At 38.3% G+C, this 23,642-nt stretch overlaps 1 long non-coding RNA gene across 1 annotated transcript in view; it reads left to right on the top strand.

The window, feature by feature from the left end:
• The window catches only part of LOC147581737 (uncharacterized), a 234,449-nt gene that overhangs the window by 206,791 nt on the left and 4,016 nt on the right, over window positions 1–23,642 (top strand). Inside the window, exon 5 of the long non-coding RNA XR_015250202.1 lies at window positions 9,653–9,796. This is a non-coding gene — a long non-coding RNA (uncharacterized LOC147581737). The remainder of the gene's footprint in view (window positions 1–9,652; window positions 9,797–23,642) is intronic.

Below are 23,642 nucleotides of genomic sequence, written 5' to 3'. Positions count from 1 at the left end.
TTTAAGTTTTTGAGGAACCTCCATACCGTTTTCCAGAGTGGCTACACCAGCTTGTATTCCCACCAGCAATGCAAAAGAGATCCTCTTTTTCCCCATCCTCACCAACATCTGTTGTTGTCTGTGTTGTTAATGTTAGCCATTCTGAGAGGTGTGAGGTGGTATCTCATGTGGTTTTGATTTGTATTTCCCTGATGATGAGTGATGTTGAGCATTTTTTCATGTGTTGGTTGGCCATCTGGATGTCTTCTTTGGAGAAGTGTCTATTCATGTCTTTTGCCCATTTCTTCACTGGATTATTTGTTTTTTTGGGAGCCAAGGAAAAAATGGATAAATTGGACAGCATCAGAACTAAAACTTATGTACTTCAAAGGACACTATGAATAAAGTAAAAAGACAGTCTATAGCTGGAGAGAAGATATTTGCAAAGCATATATCTGATAAGAGCCTGGTATCCAGAATATATAAAGAATTATTCCAGGGTACCTGGGTGGCTCAGTCAGTTAAGCATCTGACTTCAGTTCAGGTCATGATCTCACAGTTTGTGAGTTTGAGCTCCACATCAGTTTCACACTGACAGTCCAGAGTCTGCTTGGGTTTCTCTCTCACTCCCTCTGTCTCTCTTCTCCTCCCCCACTTGCTCACTCTCTCTCTCAAAATAAATAAAAAAATAGAATCATTAGGGTGCCTGGGTGGCTTAGTTGGTTGAGCATCTGACTCTGGATTTTGGATCAGGTCATGATCTCACAACTCATAATCTCACAGCTCATGAGTTCAAGTCCTGCATTGGGCTCCATGCTGGCAGTGCAGAGCCTGCTTGGGTTTCTCTCCCTCTCTCAAAGATAAAATAAATAAACTTAAAAAAAAAGAATGATTACAACCAAATAATAAAAAGACAATCTAATTTTAAAAATGGGCAAAAGATTTGAATATCTTCCAAGAGTATATTCAAATAGCCAATAAACACATGCTTATCATCCTTTGCCATTGGAGAAATGACCAAGAAAAAAGTACAATGAGAAACCACTTACCCATTAGAATGTCTTTAAAAAAAAAAGATGAACAGTAAAAGTGTTCGGTTGTGGAGAAATTGGACCTTCATGTATGGCTGGTGGGAATGTAAAATGGTACCGCCATTTGCATGATTTCATATAAAAACTAATATATGATTATTAATAGCAGTGTTTCTCATAATAGCTAGAAAAAAAGGAAAGCACTCAAATGTCTGTCAAATGATGAATGGATAAATGAAATGTGGTATATCCATAAAATAAAATATTATTCAACCAAAAAAAGTAATGAAGTAGTGCCACATGCTACATAAAAAGGGTGAATTTTGAAAACATCATGATAAATGGAAGGAGTCAGACAGAGAAAGGTACATATTATATGATTCCGTTTTTATGAAATGGCCAGAATAGGCAAATCCAGAGAAAGAAAAGAGATTAGTGTTTTGCAGAGAATAGGGGTCAGGAGGAATCGGGAGTGACTGCTAATGACTATGAGGCTTCATTTTGGGATGATAAAAATATCTGAGGGGTCCCTGGGTGGCTCAGTCAACTCAGGTCATGATCTCACACTTTGTGGGTTCGAGCCTCACACTGGGCTCGGTGATGACAGCTCAGAGCCTGGAGCCTGCTTCAGATTCTGTGCCTCTCTCTCTCTCTCTCTCTCTCTCTCTCTCTCTCTCTTCCCCTCTCCCACTTGTGCCCTCTCTCTCAAAAAAAAAAAAAAAAAGAAAAGAAAAAATATCTGAAGTTACGAAGTGATGATAGTTGCACAACATTGGACATGTACTAAAACTACTGAATTATATGAAAGGGTGAATTCTATTGCAGTAAAAAACAAACAAACAAACATGAATTGGAAGTTCTGTGAACATGGATAGGACTTTGACTAGTAGTAACTACTGGGCTTCACTGTAGGGTGATGAGGTAGAGAGACTGAGTAATTCTACTTTGGCTCCCAACAGTTATTCTCTGTGGGTCTTTAGTTGGGGCTTAGCTTGCTGCTCCAGAAATGGATTTATAATCCCCCAGATTCTCAGGGAATTCTCGTAGGGAAGGGAGACTGGAGTCTTTGGTATGTGACACTTAGACTTGTACTGTGTCCACCTGCCTCAGCATGCTACTTCATCATCCTGCTGTGTTCAGAGTCTCCAAATCTAAGTGTTTCTGAATCAACCTCTCAAGAGGTGAATCTCATTTCTGAAGGAATTATGAAGAGGCAGTTGCCGGGAAGCTGCAAGTTGAGAAGAAGATCTGGAGGTGCAAGTTTCATGCTATAAATAAATTGAACTCCACTTACTCTTCTACTTTTCATGGTTATGAGGCAGGAATCAGCTTGTTTCTGCACTTTCCCACATGCTGACGGAGATGTTAGCATTCTCCGGCCTGCCAAATCAGTCACCACGATTCTCAGTTTATAAATTTGTGCTGTTATCGCCTCGCCCTTCTCTTTGGATTTGTGAATTTTTTTTTTTTTGATTATATTCTAATTTTATTTTTTTTTTATTTATATATGAAATTTATTGTCAAATTGGTTTCCATACAACACCCAGTGCTCATCCCAAAAGGTGCCCTCCTCGATACCCATCACCCACCCTCTCCTCCCTCCCACCCCCCATCAACCCTTAGTTTGTTCTCAGTTCTCAACAGTCTCTTATGCTTTGGCTCTCTCCCACTCTAACCTCTTTTTTTTTTTTTTTTGTTCCCCTCCCCCATGGGTTTCTCTTAAGTTTCTCAGGATCCACATAAGAGTGAAACCATATGGTATGTGTCTTTCTCTGTATGGCTTATTTCACTTAGCATCACACTCTCCAGTTCCATCCACGTTGCTACAAAAGGCCATATTTCATTTTTTCTCATTGCCACGTAGTACTCCATTGTGTATATAAACCACAATTTCTTTATCCATTCATCAGTTGATGGACATTTAGGCTCTTTCCATAATTTGGCTATTGTTGAGAGTGCTGCTATGAACATTGGGGTACAAGTGCCCCTATGCATCAGTACTCCTGTGTCCCTTGGATAAATTCCTAGCAGTGCTATTGCTGGGTCATAGGGTAGGTCTATTTTTAATTTTCTGAGGAACCTCCACACTGCTTTCCAGAGCGGCTGCACCAATTTGCATTCCCACCAACAGTGCAAGAGGGTTCCCGTTTCTCCACATCCTCTCCAGCATCTATAGTCTCCTGATTTGTTCATTTTGGCCACTCTGACTGGCGTGAGGTGATATCTGAGTGTGGTTTTGATTTGTATTTCCCTGATAAGGAGCGACGCTGAACATCTTTTCATGTGCCTGTTGGCCATCCGGATATCTTCTTTAGAGAAGTGTCTATTCATGTTTTCTGCCCATTTCTTCACTGGGTTATTTGCTTTTCGGGTGTGGAGTTTGGTGAGCTCTTTATAGATTTTGGATACTAGCCCTTTGTCCGATATGTCATTTGCAAAGATCTTTTCCCATTCCGTTGGTTGCCTTTTAGTTTTGTTGGTTGTTTCCTTTGCTGTGCAGAAGCTTTTTATCTTCATAAGGTCCCAGGAATTCACTTTTGCTTTTAATTCCCTTGCCTTTGGGGATGTGTCGAGTAAGAGATTGCTACGGCTGAGGTCAGAGAGGTCTTTTCCTGCTTTCTCCTCTAAGGTTTTGATGGTTTCCTGTCTCACATTCAGGTCCTTTATCCATTTTGAGTTTATTTTTGTGAATGGTGTGAGAAAGTGGTCTAGTTTCAACCTTCTGCATGTTGCTGTCCAGTTCTCCCAGCACCATTTGTTAAAGAGACTGTCTTTTTTCCATTGGATGTTCTTTCCTGCTTTGTCAAAGATGAGTTGGCCGTACGTTTGTGGGTCTAGTTCCGGGGTTTCTATTCTATTCCATTGGTCTATGTGTCTGTTTTGGTGCCAATACCATGCTGTCTTGATGATGACTGCTTTGTAGTAGAGGCTAAAGTCTGGGATTGTGATGCCTCCTGCTTTGGTCTTCTTCTTCAAAATTACTTTGGCTATTCGGGGCCTTTTGTGGTTCCATATGAATTTTAGGATTGCTTGTTCTAGTTTCGAGAAGAATGCTGGTGCAATTTTGATTGGGATTGCATTGAATGTGTAGATAGCTTTGGGTAGTATTGACATTTTGACAATATTTATTCTTCCAATCCATGAGCAGGGAATGTCTTTCCATTTCTTTAAATCTTCTTCAATTACCTTCATAAGCTTTCTATAGTTTTCAGCATACAGATCCTTTACATCTTTGGTTAGATTGATTCCTAGGTATTTTATGCTTCTTGGTGCAATTGTGAATGGGATCAGTTTCTTTATTTGTCTTTCTGTTGCTTCATTGTTAGTGTATAAGAATGCAACTGATTTCTGTACATTGATTTTGTATCCTGCAACTTTGCTGAATTCATGTATCAGTTCTAGCAGACTTTTGGTGGAGTCTATCGGATTTTCCATGTATAATATCATGTCATCTGCAAAGAGTGAAAGCTTGACTTCATCTTTGCCAATTTTGACGCCTTTGATTTCCTTTTGTTGTCTGATTGCTGATGCTAGCACTTCCAGCACTATGTTAAACAACAGCGGTGAGAGTGGGCATCCCTGTCGTGTTCCTGATCTCAGGGAAAAAGCTCTCAGTTTTTCCCCGTTGAGGATGATGTTAGCTGTGGGCTTTTCATAAATGGCTTTTATGATCTTTAAGTATGTTCCTTCTATCCCGACTTTCTCAAGAGTTTTTATTAAGAAAGGGTGCTGGATTTTGTCAAAGGCCTTTTCTGCATCGATTGACAGGATCATATGGTTCTTCTCTTTTTTTTTGTTAATGTGATGTATCACGTTGATTGATTTGCGAATGTTGAACCAGCCCTGCATCCCAGGAATGAATCCCACTTGATCATGGTGAATAATTCTTTTTATATGCCGTTGAATTCGATTTGCTAGTATCTTATTGAGAATTTTTGCATCCATATTCATCAGGGATATTGGCCTGTAGTTCTCTTTTTTTACTGGGTCTCTGTCTGGTTTAGGAATCAAAGTAATACTGGCTTCATAGAATGAGTCTGGAAGTTTTCCTTCCCTTTCTATTTCTTGGAATAGCTTGAGAAGGATAGGTATTATCTCTGCTTTAAACATCTGGTAGAACTCCCCTGGGAAGCCATCTGGTCCTGGACTCTTATTTGTTGGGAGATTTTTGATAACCGATTCAATTTCTTCGCTGGTGATGGGTCTGTTCAAGCTTTCTATTTCCTCCTGATTGAGTTTTGGAAGAGTGTGGGTGTTCAGGAATTTGTCCATTTCTTCTAGGTTGTCCAATTTGTTGGCATATAATTTTTCATAGTATTCCCTGATAATTGTTTGTATCTCTGAGGGATTGGTTGTAATAATTCCATTTTCATTCATGATTTTATCTATTTGGGTCATCTCCCTTTTCTTTTTGAGAAGCCTGGCTAGAGGTTTGTCAATTTTGTTTATTTTTTCAAAAAACCAACTCTTGGTTTCATTGATCTGCTCTACAGTTTTTTTAGATTCTATATTGTTTATTTCTGCTCTGGTCTTTATTATTTCTCTTCTTCTGCTGGGTTTAGGCTGCCTTTGCTGTTCTGATTCTATTTCCTTTAGGTGTGCTGTTAGATTTTGTATTTGGGATTTTTCTTGTTTCTTGAGATAGGCCTGGATTGCTATGTATTTTCCTCTCAGGACTGCCTTTGCTGCGTCCCAAAGCGTTTGGATTGTTGTATTTTCATTTTCGTTTGTTTCCATATATTTTTTAATTTCTTCTCTAATTGCCTGGTTGACCCACTCATTCGTTAGTAGGGTGTTCTTTAACCTCCATGCTTTTGGAGGTTTTCCAGACTTTTTTCTGTGGTTGATTTCAAGCTTCATAGCATTGTGGTCTGAAAGTATGCATGGTATGATTTCAATTCTTGTAAACTTATGAAGGGCTGTTTTGTGACCCAGTATATGATCTATCTTGGAGAATGTTCCATGTGCACTCGAGAAGAAAGTATATTCTGTTGCTTTGGGATGCAGAGTTCTAAATATATCTGTCAAGTCCATCTGATCCAATGTCTCATTCAGGGCCCTTGTTTCTTTATTGATCGTGTGTCTAGATGATCTATCCATTTCTGTAAGTGGGGTGTTAAAGTCCCCTGCAATTACCACATTCTTATCAATAAGGTTGCTTGTGTTTATGAGTAATTGTTTTATATATTTGGGCGCTCCGGTATTCGGCGCATAGACATTTATAATTGTTAGCTCTTCCTGATGGATAGACCCTGTCACTATTATATAATGTCCTTCTTCATCTCTTGTTACAGCCTTTAATTTAAAGTCTAGTTTGTCTGATATAAGTATGGCTACTCCAGCTTTCTTTTGGCTTCCAGTAGCATGATAAATAGTTCTCCATCCCCTCACTCTCAATCTAAAGGTGTCCTCAGGTCTAAAATGAGTCTCTTGTAGACAGCAAATAGATGGGTCTTGTTTTTTTATCCATTCTGATACCCTATGTCTTTTGGTTGGCGCATTTAATCCATTTACATTCAGTGTTATTATAGAAAGATATGGGTTTAGAGTCATTGTGATGTCTGTATGTTTTATGCTTGTAGTGATGTCTCTGGTACTTTGTCTCACAGGGTCCCCCTTAGGATCTCTTGTAGGGCTGGTTTAGTGGTGACAAATTCCTTCAGTTTTTGTTTGTTTGGGAAGACCTTTATCTCTCCTTCTATTCTAAATGACAGACTTGCTGGATAAAGGATTCTCGGCTGCATATTTTTTTCTGTCTAGCACACTGAAAATCTCGTGCCAATTCTTTCTGGCCTGCCAAGTTTCAAAAGAGAGATCAGTCACGAGTCTTATAGGTCTCCCTTTATATGTGAGGGCACGTTTACCCCTTGCTGCTTTCAGAATTTTCTCTTTATCCTTGTATTTTGCCAGTTTCACTATGATATGTCGTGCAGAAGATCGATTCAAGTTACGTCTGAAGGGAGTTCTCTGTGCCTCTTGGATTTCAATGCCTTTTTCCTTCCCCAGTTCAGGGAAGTTCTCAGCTATTATTTCTTCAAGTACCCCTTCAGCACCTTTCCCTCTCTCTTCCTCCTCTGGGATACCAATGATGCGTATATTATTTCTTTTTAGTGTATCACTTAGTTCTCTAATTTTCCCCTCATATTCCTGGATTTTTTTATCCCTCTTTTTCTCAGCTTCCTCTTTTTCCATAACTTTATCTTCTAGTTCACCTATTCTCTCCTCTGCCTCTTCAATCCGAGCTGTGGTGGTTTCCATTTTGTTATGCATTTCGTTTAAAGCGTTTTTCAGCTCCTCGTGACTGTTCCTTAGTCCCTTGATCTCTGTAGCAAGAGATTCTCTGCTGTCAGCTATACTGTTTTCAAGCCCAGCGATTAATTTTATGACTATTATTCTAAATTCACTTTCTGTTATATTATTTAAATCCTTTTTGATCAGCTCATTAGCTGTTGTTATTTCCTGGAGATTCTTCTGAGGGGAATTCTTCCGCTTGGTCATTTTGGATAGTCCCTGGCGTGGTGAGGACCTGCAGGGCACTTCCCCTGTGCTGTGGTGTATAACTGGAGTTGGTGGGCGGAGCCGCAGTCAGACCTGATGTCTGCTCCCAGCCCACCGCTGGGGCCACAGTCAGACTGGTGCGTGCCTTCTCTTCCCCTCTCCTAGGGGCGGGATTCACTGTGGGGTGGGGTGGTCCGTCTGGGCTACTTGCACACTGCCAGGCTTGTGATGCTGGGGATCTGGCGTCTTAGCTGGGGTGGGTAGGCAAGGTGCACAGGGGCAGGAGGGGCAGGCTTAGCTTGCTTCTCCTTAGGTGATCCACTTTAGGAGGGGCCCTGTGGCAGCAGGAGGGAGTCAGATCCGCTGCCGGAGGTTTGGCTCCGCAGAAGTGCAGAGTTGGGTGTTTGCGCAGAGCGAGCAAGTTCCCTGGCAGGAACTGGTTCTCTTTGGGATTTTGGCTGGGGGATGGGCGGGGAAGATGGCGCTGGCGAGCGCCTTTGTTCCCCACCAAACTGAGCTCTGTCGTCCGGGGGCTCAGCAGCTCTCCTTCCCTTTGTCCTCCAGCCTTCCCGCTTTCTGAGCAGAGCTGTTAACTTATGACTTCCCAGACGCTAAGTCGCGCTTGCTGTCGGAACACAGTCCGTCAGGCCCCTCCGCTTTTTGCAAGCCAGACTCGGGGGCTCTGCTTGGCCGGCGAGCCGCCCCTCCGCCCCGGCTCCCTCCCGCCAGTCCGTGGAGCGCGCACCGCCTCGCCGCCCTTCCTACCCTCTTCCGTGGGCCTCTCGTCTGCGCTTGGCTCCGGCGACTCCGTTCTGCTAATCCTCTGGTGGTTTTCTGGGTTATTTAGGCAGGTGTAGGTGGAATCTAAGTGATCAGCAGGACGCGCGGTGAGCCCAGCGTCCTCCTACGCCGCCATCTTCCTCTGCCTGGATTTGTGAATTGATGGTCTTTTTTTTTTTTTAAATCCCTTTACTGTCTGAGGTGGGCAGAATAATGGCCTTCCAAAAAATTCTGTAACCTAATCCTTGGAATCTGTGGATAAATTGGATTATATAGCAAAGGGAATTAAATTTGCAAATCAGCTGAATTTAAGATAGGAAGGTTATCTTGGATTATCAGGGTGCCCCATGGTAATTACAAGGGTCCTTAAAAGTGGAAGAGGAAGCAAAAGAAAAGAATTAGAGGGAACCATGCAGGAATAGCAAGAGATGCAATGTTGCCAGCTTTGAAGATACAGTGGAGGTACTATGAGTCAAGGAATGTGGGTGTCCTCTAGACCATTTGCAGATGGAGAGAGCAAGAAAATGGATTATCCTCTAGAGCCTTGGTAAAGGAATAAATTTGTGTTGTTTAAGCCATGAAATTAGTTGTTGTTTTTTGCAGCAGCAATGGAAAACTACTATGTTGTCATTACAGTTAGTTGAGGAAGGTATAGTGTTTCACCTTTCATATTTAACTAGAAATCTCTCCCTTTGTTTTTCACATGCTGAAACTGATTTATCACACGCTGAAATTGATTTATCACACTATAAATTTTCTCTTTGGCTTGCAGTTTCTTTCAGCTTATCTGTTCTATCATTTTTTTATTTCCTAGCCAGTTAACACCGAATCATAAGGTTGACCTTGTGTGCACCCATGAAAACTAACCTCTGGTTTCAGTTCTAATTGGTTGGTTTCTGTGCCATAGCAGTCATTAGATATTTTGAACATTACACCTGGAGATAAACCAAAACAAACTTTTTTGTTACTGTGGCATTTAACTTAATACTCTTTAGTCAAAGAATGTTTTACTTTTCTGTTCAGTCAACATCCCAGCCCCTTGCCCCCACCTCCCATACTTTGTACTTTCCAAGCATTCAGATCTACAGTGTGAATTTCGGGGCTGTTTTCGAAGATTAGGGGATGTAACTAATTATTTTCTCACTGACTGTAAGCTTCCCTGTAAATAGTAACAGAAATTTCCTAAGGTAGACATCTCTAAACTTGAAAACTTAGTACTCTATCAGCAACTTTATGGTAGGATTCTTCTTTATGAAATGATTTTAATGGGCTTCTATCCTGCACCTACACTGAAAGTTTGATAGATTAGAATCAGCATGACTTTTTTAGCATGCCATACCTCTGATATTATGAATTTGTTTCAGAAATAGGTAATCTGAAGCCTTCAGAAGAAATCAAACAATCAGATTCTTAGATTCTAAGCCCTTTTGAGTCCTGAGTGAACCAAGACTGTCATCTTCCCAGGGTACCTCCTGACCAAGAAAAACAAATACTTCAAAGACCAGATGGTAAGTGTCTAGTGCTCACATCTAATCCAAACTCTGGAATTGCATCCTCACATTTGATTCCACCTTGAACCTTGGCTGAGCTCCAGCTAGACTTGGATTTTAATGAATCATTCTTGATTAGTCACAGCACAATACTCAAATTCTCTCTTCTGGCTTAGAAATCGTAGCTTGCAGATCCTCGATTATTATTTAATTCCTTAATGTTCTTCCTTGTTTTCTCTAAATGCCACATCATTTTATCACAATGAAAATTATTTTGGAACTCAAGGGACACAATTATCTGGCTGCTAAAGCAACTTTTGAAAAATGAACCACTCTTAGCATAAAATCTGTTAATCCGAATTCTGCTAATCCACCACAATGAATAAAATCCTATAAAGTCACATTTTAAATTTGTTTACATGAAGAAAGAAGATTATATCTCAAAATTATAGCTGGAGTATTTAGATTTTATGGGCAATTCAGAGAGGCCCAGAGATTGCTGATAAGCATGTTAAAATTTCTGAGAATGTCCTTTAAAAAAAATTGTTTTGAAAGGGAGAGGCAGAGAGAGAGAGGGAAAGAGAGAATCCCAAGCAGGTTTAGTGCTGTCAGGGCAGAGCCAGACGCACGGTCTGAATTCTGGAACCGTGAGATCATGACCTGAGCCAAAATCGAGAGTCTGATGCCTAACCAGCTGAGCCACCCACGCATTCCTAAAATTTCTGAAAAATTTCAAGAGCTGATTTCTTTAGAAAGTGTTAGATGAGTGTGTTAAATAGTGTCTGTTTTCTTTAACTCCTTTATTCCCTTAAAGAAATGCTGATTAGGTAGGTAGGTTTGCAGCAGCAAATTCTTTTCTGCCCTGGCTATGACACATGCACAGGTGACCACTCTGTACCTCTCTTCTAGAACTTCATCTGGAACTTTTTAAAACACACATTTCTAAATATATTAAGTCTGAGTTTCATGGGGACCTGTGTCAAATTTCTTTAAAAAAAAAAATAGCATCACTTGCATTTCCAATTCAAGTAGTTTGTTCAGCCTTTTTAAAATTTACTTTTGAATCAGTTTGGACTTATATGATTTTAACTATATTCTGTTTTCTGAATGATGTTTCTCAATTGTATTCAGAAATGAGATGGGGGCGCCTGGGTGACTCAGTCACTTAAGCACGTCTGACTTTGGCTCAGGTCATGATCTTGCAGTTCATGAGTTCGAGCCCCATGTAGGGCTCTGTACTGACAGCTCAGAGCCTGGAGCCTGCTTAGGATTCTGTGTCTCCCTCGCTCTCTGCACCCCCCACCCCCGTGCTTGAGTGCTTATGAGTGCATTGTTGAAGGGGAAATTGATAACTTTTACTTTACCAAGCAGAAGTTGTGTATTTAATGATTCAGTGCTAGGACTTTAAGATGATATTCTGGGCCTGCATCCTGGGAAAAGCTGTGTGAATTTAGGGAAGTAACTTGGCTTTTCTAGGCCTCAGTTTCCCCTTCTGTGAAAAGAGGGATGTCTTATTTCAGTTTTCACAGAAGTTAGCTTTGAGACAGGGATTTAAGTGTAAATACTGCATTTGAAATGTAGAGAAAAAATAGTAAGAGTGAGTAAAAGTGCATTAGGGAGGAGAAGGTAGTCAGCAAAAATTGTGTTTGGAAGCAGTTAACACGTGACCCTTAGAGCTGAATCCCACCGGGGAAACTATGGGAGTCAGTGCAGTTACCCCACGGGAATGGGGATGGAGGGAAGTGGAGGAGAAATGCCAGCTCTTGTCAGTCTCTGGAGGAAGGCTGCTCCAAGGGAGTTAATTCTCTGCTAGCCTACTAGCCTACCACCCAAGCTAGTATCACAGAAAGCCCTTGGGTAAAGGTTGAGGAAATGCAGTTACTGGAGGTTGGAGGCTGGGCAGTGTGCAATGAAGCAGTAAAGGGAAGAGAATGTGGATGGGACAGCAAGAGCCCTTATTTCATAGGGCTTCTGGGAAAATTGAATGAAGCAATACATAGTAAACACTTAAACCATGGTGAATACTGCAGGTTTCTGCCTCTCAACCTTGGAGTGCTTACAAGGCTTTATACACTCATTTTCTTAAATATCTAGTGGCTGCTTTCTTACAATCATTAGCCCTAACTTTCAATTTTTTGGTAACAATGCAATGAATGAATGTTTATTTAAAATATAATCTTTAAGAGTTAAACAACAAAACTATTTCCATAATTGTGATTCCTGGTGGTATATTAAAGTGACAATGTAGTAAGGAAAATCACTACTTTGTTCCTCTTTTGTATGCTTTGCAAGACCTGGCTGTTTAAGAAAATTAAAAGTAAAAAATGCTGTGTTCTTGCTGCTGTCATACAGCAAAGTCAATATAGCAGTGAAAGAATAAGCTGTGTTCCATTCTGTCTCATATATCAACAGAATTGCCCCCTGAGTTCAGACACGCTGTTATTCAAGATAGTTGATGATATATTGGCCTACAGAATATAGCTAGATTCCCAGGTTGCAGTTCAGTTTATGGTAAATTGTAGTTTGATTTGTATGGAGAGATAAAATGATAGGAAAGGTATTGATAAAAAAAATACATAACAGCAAGACACTGTTTTAACTGTCCATCTTGGGCTATTAAGAGTTTCAGAAAACATTATTTGATCTGTTATTTCATGACAAAGCTTAAAAAGGATAGAGTGACTGTGTTTCTTTCAGTTCATTGATAAGATATATAACTACCTGAAGGCCACACTACTAAGAAGATAGTGTGGGTTTTATGGCAAGGCTGTCTCCATTGGTGGCATTATTATATGCCCAAAATATGGAGGAAATTTACCTGATCCATGTAAAAGTTAAATGAGGATTTTGACAGACATTTAAGTTAAGAAAGCTGTATGATCATCATATGTTCTCTGGGTCTATGCAGTGATAATGACTTTGAAAGCTCTCAGATCTGTTTTACCTTGCCCTAGGGGCAAGGTTTCCTAATGCACATTGGTAGGGATGAAATTAAATTTCTCTAGTCCTGGTGAGGATTTTCACTCTTTCTGTTCTAGTCATCCTTACCTTCTAAACCTTTTCAAAGGAAGATTGGTGATAGTATTTGCTTTCTGTATGGCATCAGTGGATATTGGTCCATGTTGTCAGGAACAAAGAAGAAAAGAATATAGGGAATTAGGTTCTTTGGTGCCAGTGATTCTTTCTGGGAAATCAAGTAAATGCACCAAAGTGGAACTATGCAGGTGTCTGCACCCCAGCCATAGCCAAATCCATGTAATGTTCTGGAAACAATTTCAGCATGAAGGCAGATACCTATTGGTATGAAGTGTGGTTTAGGATTCTTGGGAGATCTTTGTAAACCTGATAGATGTTACATTAAGTCACATGAATCCTGAATGGGATTAAGGTGTTTTAAGAAAGGCCAGGAAAGGATTTGGAGAATTACCTTCTATGTTCCTGGGATGAGCACTAGGAAGGAAAAAGTATCTTATTAACAAAGGAAACATGTATGAATCTGATGATAACATAAGGAAGACATATATATTAATGATTATATGTCATTAAGCAAATGTTCTGAAGAGGATGTTGTTTTGCCATTTAAAACAGACATAAATGTAGAACATAAGTATGCAGCTTATTTTTACGAAAGTAACTACCCATTAAGATCAGATTTCAACATCCCAAGACAAATCTCTCAAGTACTTAGTTAACTTAGGCTCCTGGTAATGCAGTATGTGTCCTTGTCCTCACCCACATTGATTCTACAGCCTCTGCTTCCTTCTTATCTTGCTGACTTATGTCATGAATACCTGAAATGCTTCTCCAACATATGATGGGTTAGAGGCCATGTGTATAGAGGTTATCGGCAAACACAGCTGTGCTCTTTAATCTGTAGATTTTTAAACAGGAGAGTAATACAGTCAAATTTGTTTCACAGCTATTTTGTGACCACGCAGATTGTGGATGGTGGCTGAGCATGAAAGGGTATTCGAAGGGGCTTCTGGAGTCCAGGGCAGGGGGAGATTATCAGCTTGAATTTAGGTAATATAGGTGAAAACAGAGACAAGTAGACATATTTGAATGTTACTTTTGTGCTATCAATAAGATTGCTTATGTTTCTCTAGTGTGAGCAGGAAATCATACATAATAGATGATGAAATTTTCTTTTGTAGACTCTAGAGGAAAAAATAATAGGACACCATATTCATATTCTAGATCTTCATGAATCATGCCGGGGGTTCAGTAGCATATTCATAAGATCACAAGTTATAGAACACTGTATAAATTCATAGTTATCATTGTTATCCTTGTGAATACTTTTTGCTAAGAATAATTAACATGATTTACTGCTTTATGGTTGACAAAGCTACAAAGTGCTTTAGTATATATTATCTCAACTGCCATCCCCTTTGTATCCGCGTATATATGTTGGCTTCTTTCCCACATGGTGGGATTATTCACGCTGTTGCTTTTGCTCAGAATACCTTACCTGTATTTTTTCCCTGGTGACTGTATTTATCCTTCACATCTTGGCTTCAACGTCACTTTCTCATGGACGCTTTCCACTCTCTTCCACTATTAATTCTGTCCTGTACGCCCTACCATAATACACAGAGAAACACTTTTCCTTCAAAACACTTAAACCACTACTTGTAATTATGTATGTATATGTGGAGTGCTGTTGTCAATGGCTTCCTTCTCCACTCCATAAGATCCATGAGGAGGATGTTTTGTTCTTCACAGTATCACCATTGTAGTCCTACTACAATGCCTTGCTCACAGTAAAAGGTGAATAAATACTTTTTGTAAAGAATAAAGGAAAATAATAATTTTCACAATTCCCCTTTGCATGTGGAGGATATACTGAACTTTTTTCATTGTGTTTGACTTTAGTTACTCTCAAGGTTTTGTTAGCTAGCATCATCGCTGTTAACACCATATTGTATTGTAATTTTTCTGGGGCCACTAGAGCGTGAATCCTTCGAGGGAGTTTATTCCTGTCACATTATTTTTGTATGACCAGGTTCAAGGCACAGAATAGAGTAGGCACACAATTTGCTGAATGAAGGAGTCATTGTGAGCCATATGGAGATTTTTTCCAATAACTCGGGTGAGAGGTTATGAAGACTAGAATTAGGGTAGTAGGTTTTATGAACTGAGATAAAATAGAAACAGATTTTATAGAAGTAGAAGCAGTAGGACTAGATGACTTATACTAATTATACACAGCAAATGAAAGAATTAAAGAAGACATTTCAAATGCAGGGACTGAAGTTCTGGGAAGAAGATAATACACTTTATTAGGTTGAACCGTGTGAAATTCCTGTTTTTATAAGGCAAAAGCTGTCAGTATTGTCAGTTTCACAGGGTTCAACAGATGCATTTGTCCTTTATGATGTTGAGTTTGAAATGTTGGTAGTTTCTTCAACATTCATTCCACATTCATATGGAAAATTTTCCAGATTTGGGCATACTTAGAGTTTGGGCTAGATTGATCAGTTTGGTAATCATTTGAAACATGGTTTTGCTAGTGTAGGGAGAAAAAAGAGAAATCAAGAGAAAAAACTCAAAGAACATATTTTTTGATGGACATAAGTCATTTCTACATTTGTTCTGATTATCAGCAATGTATTAATTTTGCATGTGTGTTTGAACAAACTTTAAATTTTTGCACATATCCTTTATTTATTTGTCATAACTTCCTGGAGAAGCATTCTTGGATTAAACAAAGCAGGAATTTAACATGTTTAAACACACTGACAGATTTCCCTTCAGAAAAGTCATCCTAATTTTCACTCCTAAACACAGGCTTTCTACCCAGGAAATAACATAGACTAATAGAAAATATGTAAGCTATAGAAAGAACATAAAGTGATATTTCATTTTCCCTAAAAAAGTATTCTTTAAGATGGTTGTTCCCAAACTTTTAGATCTCAAGAACTCCTTACACTGCTAATAATTATTAAAAATTCCAAAGAACACTGTTAAATTAAAATCCATCATCTCTCTTGCATTTTCATGTAGTCATTTACTTTTACATTGTAAGTGTGTACATTTGGAAAATACCAGTGCTCTGAGTTATGAAGATCTTATAAAGGATATTTCCCATCATATAACATCAAATAATCTTATTGATATCACTGCAGACCTCATCAGAAAGTCCATAAGTATTGTGATGCTGTCAAGTTCAGGATACAAATTTCCCAAAATATTAATTTTCACTTGAAAACTCCAATTGCATCATTGGTAGCAAATAGTTGTTTTCTTTGAAGGGTAAAATGTCTGCCAAATACCTAAATATGAATAACCATATTTTGTCCATCATTGTTTCAAGTAAAACTGTGTCCCATTAAAAAAGCAGAAAGAAGGAACACAACAAAGATGTCCACTCTTGCCATTGTTATTCAACATAGTGTTGGAAGTCTTAGCCTCAGCAATCAGACAACACAAAGAAATAAAAGGCACCCAGATTGGCAAGGAGGAGGTGAAAATTTCACTCTTCGCAGATGACTTGATACTCTATGTGGAAAAACCAAATACTCTACCAAAAAACTGCTAGAATTGATACGTGAACTCAGCAAAGTCATAGGATATAAAATCAATGTACGGAAATCAGTTGCATTTCTATAAGCCAATAATGAAGCAACAAAAATAGAAATCAAGGAATTGATCCCATTTACAGTTGTACCAACAACCATAAAATACCTAGGAATAAAGCTAATCAAAGAGGTGAAAAATCTATACACTGAAAACTATAGAAAGCTTATGAAAGAAATCAAAGAAGACACAAAAAAAGTGGAAAAATATTCCATGCTCATGGATTGGAAGAACAAATATTGTTAAAATGTTGATACTGCCCAAAGCAATCTACATATTCAGTGCAATCCCTATCAAAATAACACCAGCACTCTTCACAGAGCTAGAACACACAATCCTAAAATTTGTATGTAACCAAAAACCCCCAAATAGCCAAAGTAATCCTGGAAAAGGAAAACAAAGCTGGAGATATCGCAACCTGGACTTCAAGCTGTATTACAAAGCTATAATCATCCAGAGAGTATGGTACTGGCACAAAAAACAGACACATAGATTAATGTAACGGAATAAAGAACACAGATATGGACTTACAAACATATGGCCAACTAATCTTTGACAAAGCAGGAAAGAATATCCAATGGAAAAAAGACAGTCTCTTCAGCAAATGGTTGGGGAAACTCAACAGCGACATGCAGAAAAATGAACCTGGACCACTTTCTTATACCATACACAAAAATAAACTAAAAATGGATGAAAGACCTGAACATAAGACAGGAAACCATCAAAATCCTAGAGGAGAAAACAGGCAACAACTTCTTTGACCTTGGCCTCAGTAACCTCTTACTTGACATGCCTCTGGAGGCAAGGGACACAAAAGCAGAAACGGACTATTGAGACCTCACCTAGAGAAAAAGCTTCTGCACAGCAAAGGAAACAATTAGCCAAACTAAAAGGTAACTGACAAAATGGAAGAAGATATTTGCAAATGACATATCAGATAAAGAGTTAGTATCCAAAATCTACAAAGAACTTATGAAACTCAACACCCCAAAACAAATAACCCAGTGAAGAAGTAAGCATAAGACATGAATAGACACTTTTGCAAAGAAGACATCCAGATGGCTAACAGACACATGAAAAAATGCTCCACATCACTCATCATCAGGGAAATACAAATCAAAACCACAATAAGATACCACCTCACAGCTGTGAGAATGGCTAACATTAACAACTCAGGCAACAACAGATGCTGGAGAGGATGCGGAGAAAGGGGAACCCTTTTGCACTGCTAGTGGGAATGTGAGCTGGTGCAGCCACTCTGGAAAACAGTATGGAGGTTCCTCAAAAAATTAAAAATAGAACTACCCTATGACCCAGCAATTGCACTACTAGATATTTATCCAAAGGATACAGTAGTGCTGATTTGAATGGGCACATATACCCCAGTGTTTATAGCAGCTCTATTGGCAATAGTCCAAGTATGGAAAGAGCCCAAATGTCTATTGACTGATGAATGGATAAAAAAGATGTAGTGTATATATATATATATATATATATATATATATATATATATACACAATGGAATACTACTCAGCAATGAAAAAGAATGAAATCTTGCCATTTCCAACAATGTGGATGGAACTAGAGTGTATGATGCTAAATGAAATAAGTCAGTCAGGGAAAGGCAAATATCATATGATTTCACTCATATGTGGATACAAACAGATGAACATAAGGGAAGGGAAGCAAAACTAAATAAAAACAGAGAGGGAGAGAAACCATAAGAGACTCTTAAATACAGAGAACAAACTGAGGGTAGCTGCGGGAGGGGGGGGGGTGGGGGGTGTTGGGTAGGGGGATGGGCTAAATGGGTGAGGGCCATTAAGGAAGACATTTGTTGGGATGAGCACTGGTCGTTATATATAAGTGATGAATCTCTAAATTCTATTTTTTTTAATCACAATAAAACAGAACAATAACAATAAAATAGAAAAGAAATAAATGAGAATAATTAAGAAAAGCAGAAAGGTCATAAAACATCTAAAAAAAAGAAAAATACTGATACTATTAGACTTGACAAAGATATGAAGAAATGTGCACATCCTCAAATTAATAAAGCAAATAAAAATTGGCACCACCATTTACATATCCTCAAATTTAATTTTGCAAATATAAATTAGAATAAGAAAAATTTGGCAATAGCTTCCATTTCTGGGGACTTATCTGAAGGAAAAAACTGGATGACTGTTTAAAGATATGGTGTATTGGGGCGCCTGGGTGGCGCAGTCGGTTAAGCATCCGACTTCAGCCAGGTCACAATCTCGCGGTCCGTGAGTTCGAGCCCCGCGTCAGGCTCTGGGCTGATGGCTCAGAGCCTGGAGCCTGTTTCCGATTCTATGTCTCCCTCTCTCTCTGCCCCTCCCCCATTCATGTTCTGTCTCTCTCTGTCCCAAAAATAAATAAACGTTGAAAAAAAAAATTAAAAAAAAAATAAAGATGTGGTGTATGTGTGTGTGTGTGTGTGTGTGTATACTCACTAAAATAGTAGTTATAATAGTAAAAAATTGATAACAATAATACATATGGATTTAGTTATAGGAATTCTGGTGTATTCACACTATGGAATTCTATGAAGCCATCAAAGATAATGATATAAATGTTTCCCATTGTCAGGAATGGTCTAAGATACATTAGATAATTAAAAATCATCAACATGCTACCAAAAGGACATAAGTAGTATGTCTATTTAAAAATAATATGTATGTATAAATGCATATGCAACAGATATACAACACATGTCAACAGAATGTATTAACATGTAGTGGAATTGTAGGTGATTTTGAATGCAGTTTAATTTAAGGCAATGTCTCTCAATGACATCTGTGTGGTGAGGAGACAGTAGTTGTTTTTTTTTTTCCTCGGGACATTTGTCAATACTGGGGACATTCTTGGTTGTCACAGTAGAGAAAATGCTACTGGCATCAAGTTGGGGAAGACAGGGATGCTGCTAAACATAGTACAATTATTCAGGCCAAAATGTCAGTAGTGCCAAGGTTTTAAGGTCATTCAAGCTAATTTGATTTCATGAATATATATTGAGCTACTAACATGTGGAAGGCACTGGCTTTACAGGCAGTAAGCAAAACAGATATGGTTGCTTTCTATAAGGAATAATGATATTTGTAATACCTGAATCTTATATAATGAATCTTTTATAAATTCATAAAAATCATAAAGTTATATTAATTAAAGAGAAATCATAAAGTTACATTAATTGAAGAGACTAAAAATAGTCTCCTTCTTTGATGTTTTAATCTCAATTATAGGCATTTTTTAAGAAAATAATAAGAAATTTGCACAACAATTTATGTGTACGATATTGTTTAATGGATTATTATTTACCGTAGTGGTAATTTGGGAACAAATGTTGAAGAGGAAGGTAAAATAAAATATGAACATTCAGTTGATGGACTACTAAATTTACATGTTTGAAAGATACTAATATGACAGATGTTCATTGTATAAAGTTAAATGAAAAAAGCAAAGCACAAATCTTTAAGTACTACATGATCCCAATTTTTCAAAACACACATGGGGGACAGACTAGCAGGAAATATGCCAAAGTGAGTTATGAGTGGCACTCTCTATGGTGTTGTATTAGGAGCAATTTTAATTTTTTTCTTTGTAAGTTTAAGTAGTTTCTAAATCATCCCAATGAACATATATTATTTTTATAATTAGGAAAAAAAGCCATATCATATTGATTACTCCATTAGTATAGACGAAATGCCCTCCATGAGTATAGACGGAAAAGGAGAAATGATTTTTCTACCCTTGAGGAGCTTCTACATAAAAGTTAGAGAGATGAGTCAGATACATGTGGAGAGTTTATAATTAATAATAATAAATACAACAGTAGAGACAGAGAAGACGAATGAAATGGACTTATTTTGCATACTCGCTAATCTGGCACTGCACTAGGCACACTCCCCATTGTCACAGCTCATCTGACATTAGTCCTGTGAGGCTGGGGTTATCCTCCCTTTCTTAGTGATGAAATTGAAGCTCATTGAAATTAAGTATCTTGCCTCAGGTCACCCCCAGGTAGGAAGTAGGAGTGTGAGAATTCAACCCCAGGCCTGACTCATTTGTATAAGAAATGATCCTTTCCACCTTCTGTGTCTTTCTGTTACGGAAGCGAAGCGCAGAAGGGATGACCATCTTTATTAACAGAAGTGTTTCAAAGGAAGCTGTGAAAATTCTTACATTTTTCTTAAGTGATTTGGGAGTCGTCACCAACCAGAAAAGCTGAAAAGTATTTTTTAATTCCTTCAAGGACTGTGAATGTCTTATATGCTTAGTGCGTATGAGTGCAGAATTTTTATGTTTCTGATACTTGATTGCTTTAAAGACATAACATGAAGCTCTGCACAGTCAGCAGTTGCTTCTGCAAAAGGGGAGTTCTGAAACACCAAAGGTGAAGCGCTGATGTGTGATTAATGCCTGCAGGCCGTATTACTTTTCAGGCCGTTCTTCTTATCTACAAGTGATAGAACTTGGCAGAAAGTCAGAAAATGAATGTTTTAATCAATCCTGCTTTCATCTGTGACAGATCTCTGCCTGAAAAGGAGTGGGCAGTCCCGTGTCCTTCCTATTCTTTGTCTATATTACTGGGCTTTGGGCTCCATTTTCTCTGGCACAGGGGAAGAATTTATTCAAAATAATGGTTCTCATTTAGATAAGGGAGTTAGATCTATCACTATGTCCAGACAGCACAACCACAGCTAATTCTCTCTCTCTCTATTAAACAAATAAACATCACCCTGTGTCTGCCATTGAAAAATGTCTGCCAGTAGTTCAAGATTTATTAGTTTGTTCAAGCCCCCCATTACAAGAAATCTAGAATTTCTTTTGTTGTTGAACTCAGAACTTTAACCACGCAAAAGGGTTTGAGAGTAGAGAGGAAGCAAAAAATATGGGGTGTGTTTTATTTAGGAAAAAAAGCATTGGGGTGCCTGGGTGGCTCAGTTGGTTAAACGTCCAACTTCATTCAGCTCAGGTCATCATCTCACAGCTCGGCTCATGAGTTTAAGCCCTGCATCAGGCTCTGTGCTGACAGCTCAGAGCCTGGAACCTGCTTGAGATTCTGCATCTCCCTCTCTCTCTGTCCCTCTCCCACTCATGCTCTGTCTCTCAAAAATGAATAAATGTTAGAAAGAAAGAAAAAGAAAGAAAGGAAGGAAGGAAGAAAAAAGAAAAGAAAAGAGAAAAGAAAAGAAAAGAAAAGAAAAGAAAAAAGAAAAGAAAAAGAAAAGAAAAAAGGCATTAAAGTATTTTGTTTCACTTTTATTTTTATACATTAACATGCAAGTTTATGATCATTAGTCTTCTTATTTTAAGGACTATTTTCTTTATTTCTCCCTTAATGTAATGTTAAATGACTTGGGAAATAGAGAATTTTTTCACTATCAGAAAAGCTGGAATCTCATTTGGAATTTTGCCAGTATATCTAGTGTCCTGAAATAGAACATTATATTTGTTTTCTTCTTTTCAAAGTTATTAATTCTGACCATTATTTGAGTGTCTACCTTATACTCTGGAAAATAGTATTACTTCCCTCACTTTATAAATGAAGATACAGAGGTTCAAAGAGTTTAAATAAATTAGTCTTGGTCATATGGTGGTAATTATCGGATTTGGAATTCTAACCTAGTCTTTCTAAGTGCAAATTCCATGTTTTTTCCCATATACCATATTCACTTTTATGTCAAATATAATTGTTGAAGCACATGAAAATATGTTCAACATCAATGTCATTATGGAAATACGAATGAAAACCACGGTGAGACACCACTTCATACCCATTAGGTTGGCTATCATGAAAACAAAAAACAAACAGGAAAACAAAACCAAAAAAAAAAAAAAAAAACCTAGAAAATAACGTTTGGTAAAGCTGTCAAAAAGTTCAGACTCTCGTGCATTGCTGGTGGAATGTAAAATGGTGCAGCCACTGTGGAAAACAGTATTGTGGCTCCTCAAAAAGTTAAACACAGAATTGCCATATGATCCAGCAATTCCACTTCTAGGTATATTCCCCCCAGAAATTGAAAGTGGGAACTCAAACAAATACTTGTACACAGATGTTCATAGCTGCATGATTCACACTAGCCAAAAGGTGGAAACAACTGAAATGTCCACCAACAGATAAATGGATAAACAAAATGTGCTGTATACGTATGATGGAAGATTATCCAGCCTTAGAAGTTAATGAAATTCTGATACATGCTACAACCTGGATGAACATTGGAGATACTATAATGAGCAAAATAAGTCAGTCACAGAATAACAAATGTTGTATATTTCACTCTAATGAAGCACCTAGAAAAGGTAAAATTCATAGAGACAGGAAGTATAATTGAAATTACCAGGAGGTGGGGGCAGGGGAAAAGAGAGAATAATTTTTTAAGGGGTACAGAGTTTCTCTTTGGGCTAAAGAACAAGTTCTAGATATGGTGATGGTTGTGAAATATTGTAAATGTACTTAATGCCACTGACTTGCACACTTAAAATAGCTGAAATGGTAAGTGTTATACTATGTGTATTTTGTAACAACAAAAAATATGATCATTGAAAAATGATAAAATTAGGGTTTACAAAGCCATTTCTCTATGATAGACATTAAGCTTCAGGGGTGCCTGGGTGGCTCAGTCTGTTGAGCATCTGACTTTTTTTTTTAATGTTAATTTATTTTATGGGGGGCAGGGAGGAGCAGAGAGAGAGGGAGAGAGAGAATCGTAAGCAGGCTCCACGCTGTGGCTGTAAGGCTCGAACCCACAAACCAAGAGTCGAACACTTGATTGAGCCACCCAGGAGCCCCAGAGCCTCTAACTCTTGGTTTCAGCTCAGGTCATGATCTCACAGTTCGTGGGTTGGAGCCCCACATCAGGGTCTACGCTAACAGAATGGAGCCTGCTTGGGATTCTCTCTCTCCCTCTCTCTTTGCCCATCTTGTGCTCTCTCTCTCTCTCAAAAATAAAAAAAAAAAAAAAAAACATGTTTAAGAAGAAACTGAGCTTCAGTATTTGCATAACAATAAAGTTGTATTTCAAATATCAAACCAAGTTGTAAGAGATACTAAGGATTCTCTGGGATAAGAAGAAAATGTTTGCACAGAGAAAGACATTGATGTAGTAACATCTCTAGTGGCACACATCTCCCAAATTTGAAAGATTTTAAAATTCAAAACAGTGGTAATTAGTTTAGTTGAAGGAAGTTGTATAAAACTTCATTGAGAATACAGATTTTAATCTATGCAAATTAGGTGAAGGAATTGGATATGAGTATG

Source organism: Puma concolor, chromosome B1 (assembly GCF_028749965.1).
Source record: "Puma concolor isolate L17-30 chromosome B1, mPumCon1.1.hap2, whole genome shotgun sequence".
Classification (NCBI taxonomy): domain Eukaryota; kingdom Metazoa; phylum Chordata; class Mammalia; order Carnivora; family Felidae; genus Puma; species Puma concolor.
Note: the sequence above shows the minus strand (reverse complement) of the source record. Positions and strands in the feature narration are given on the sequence as shown.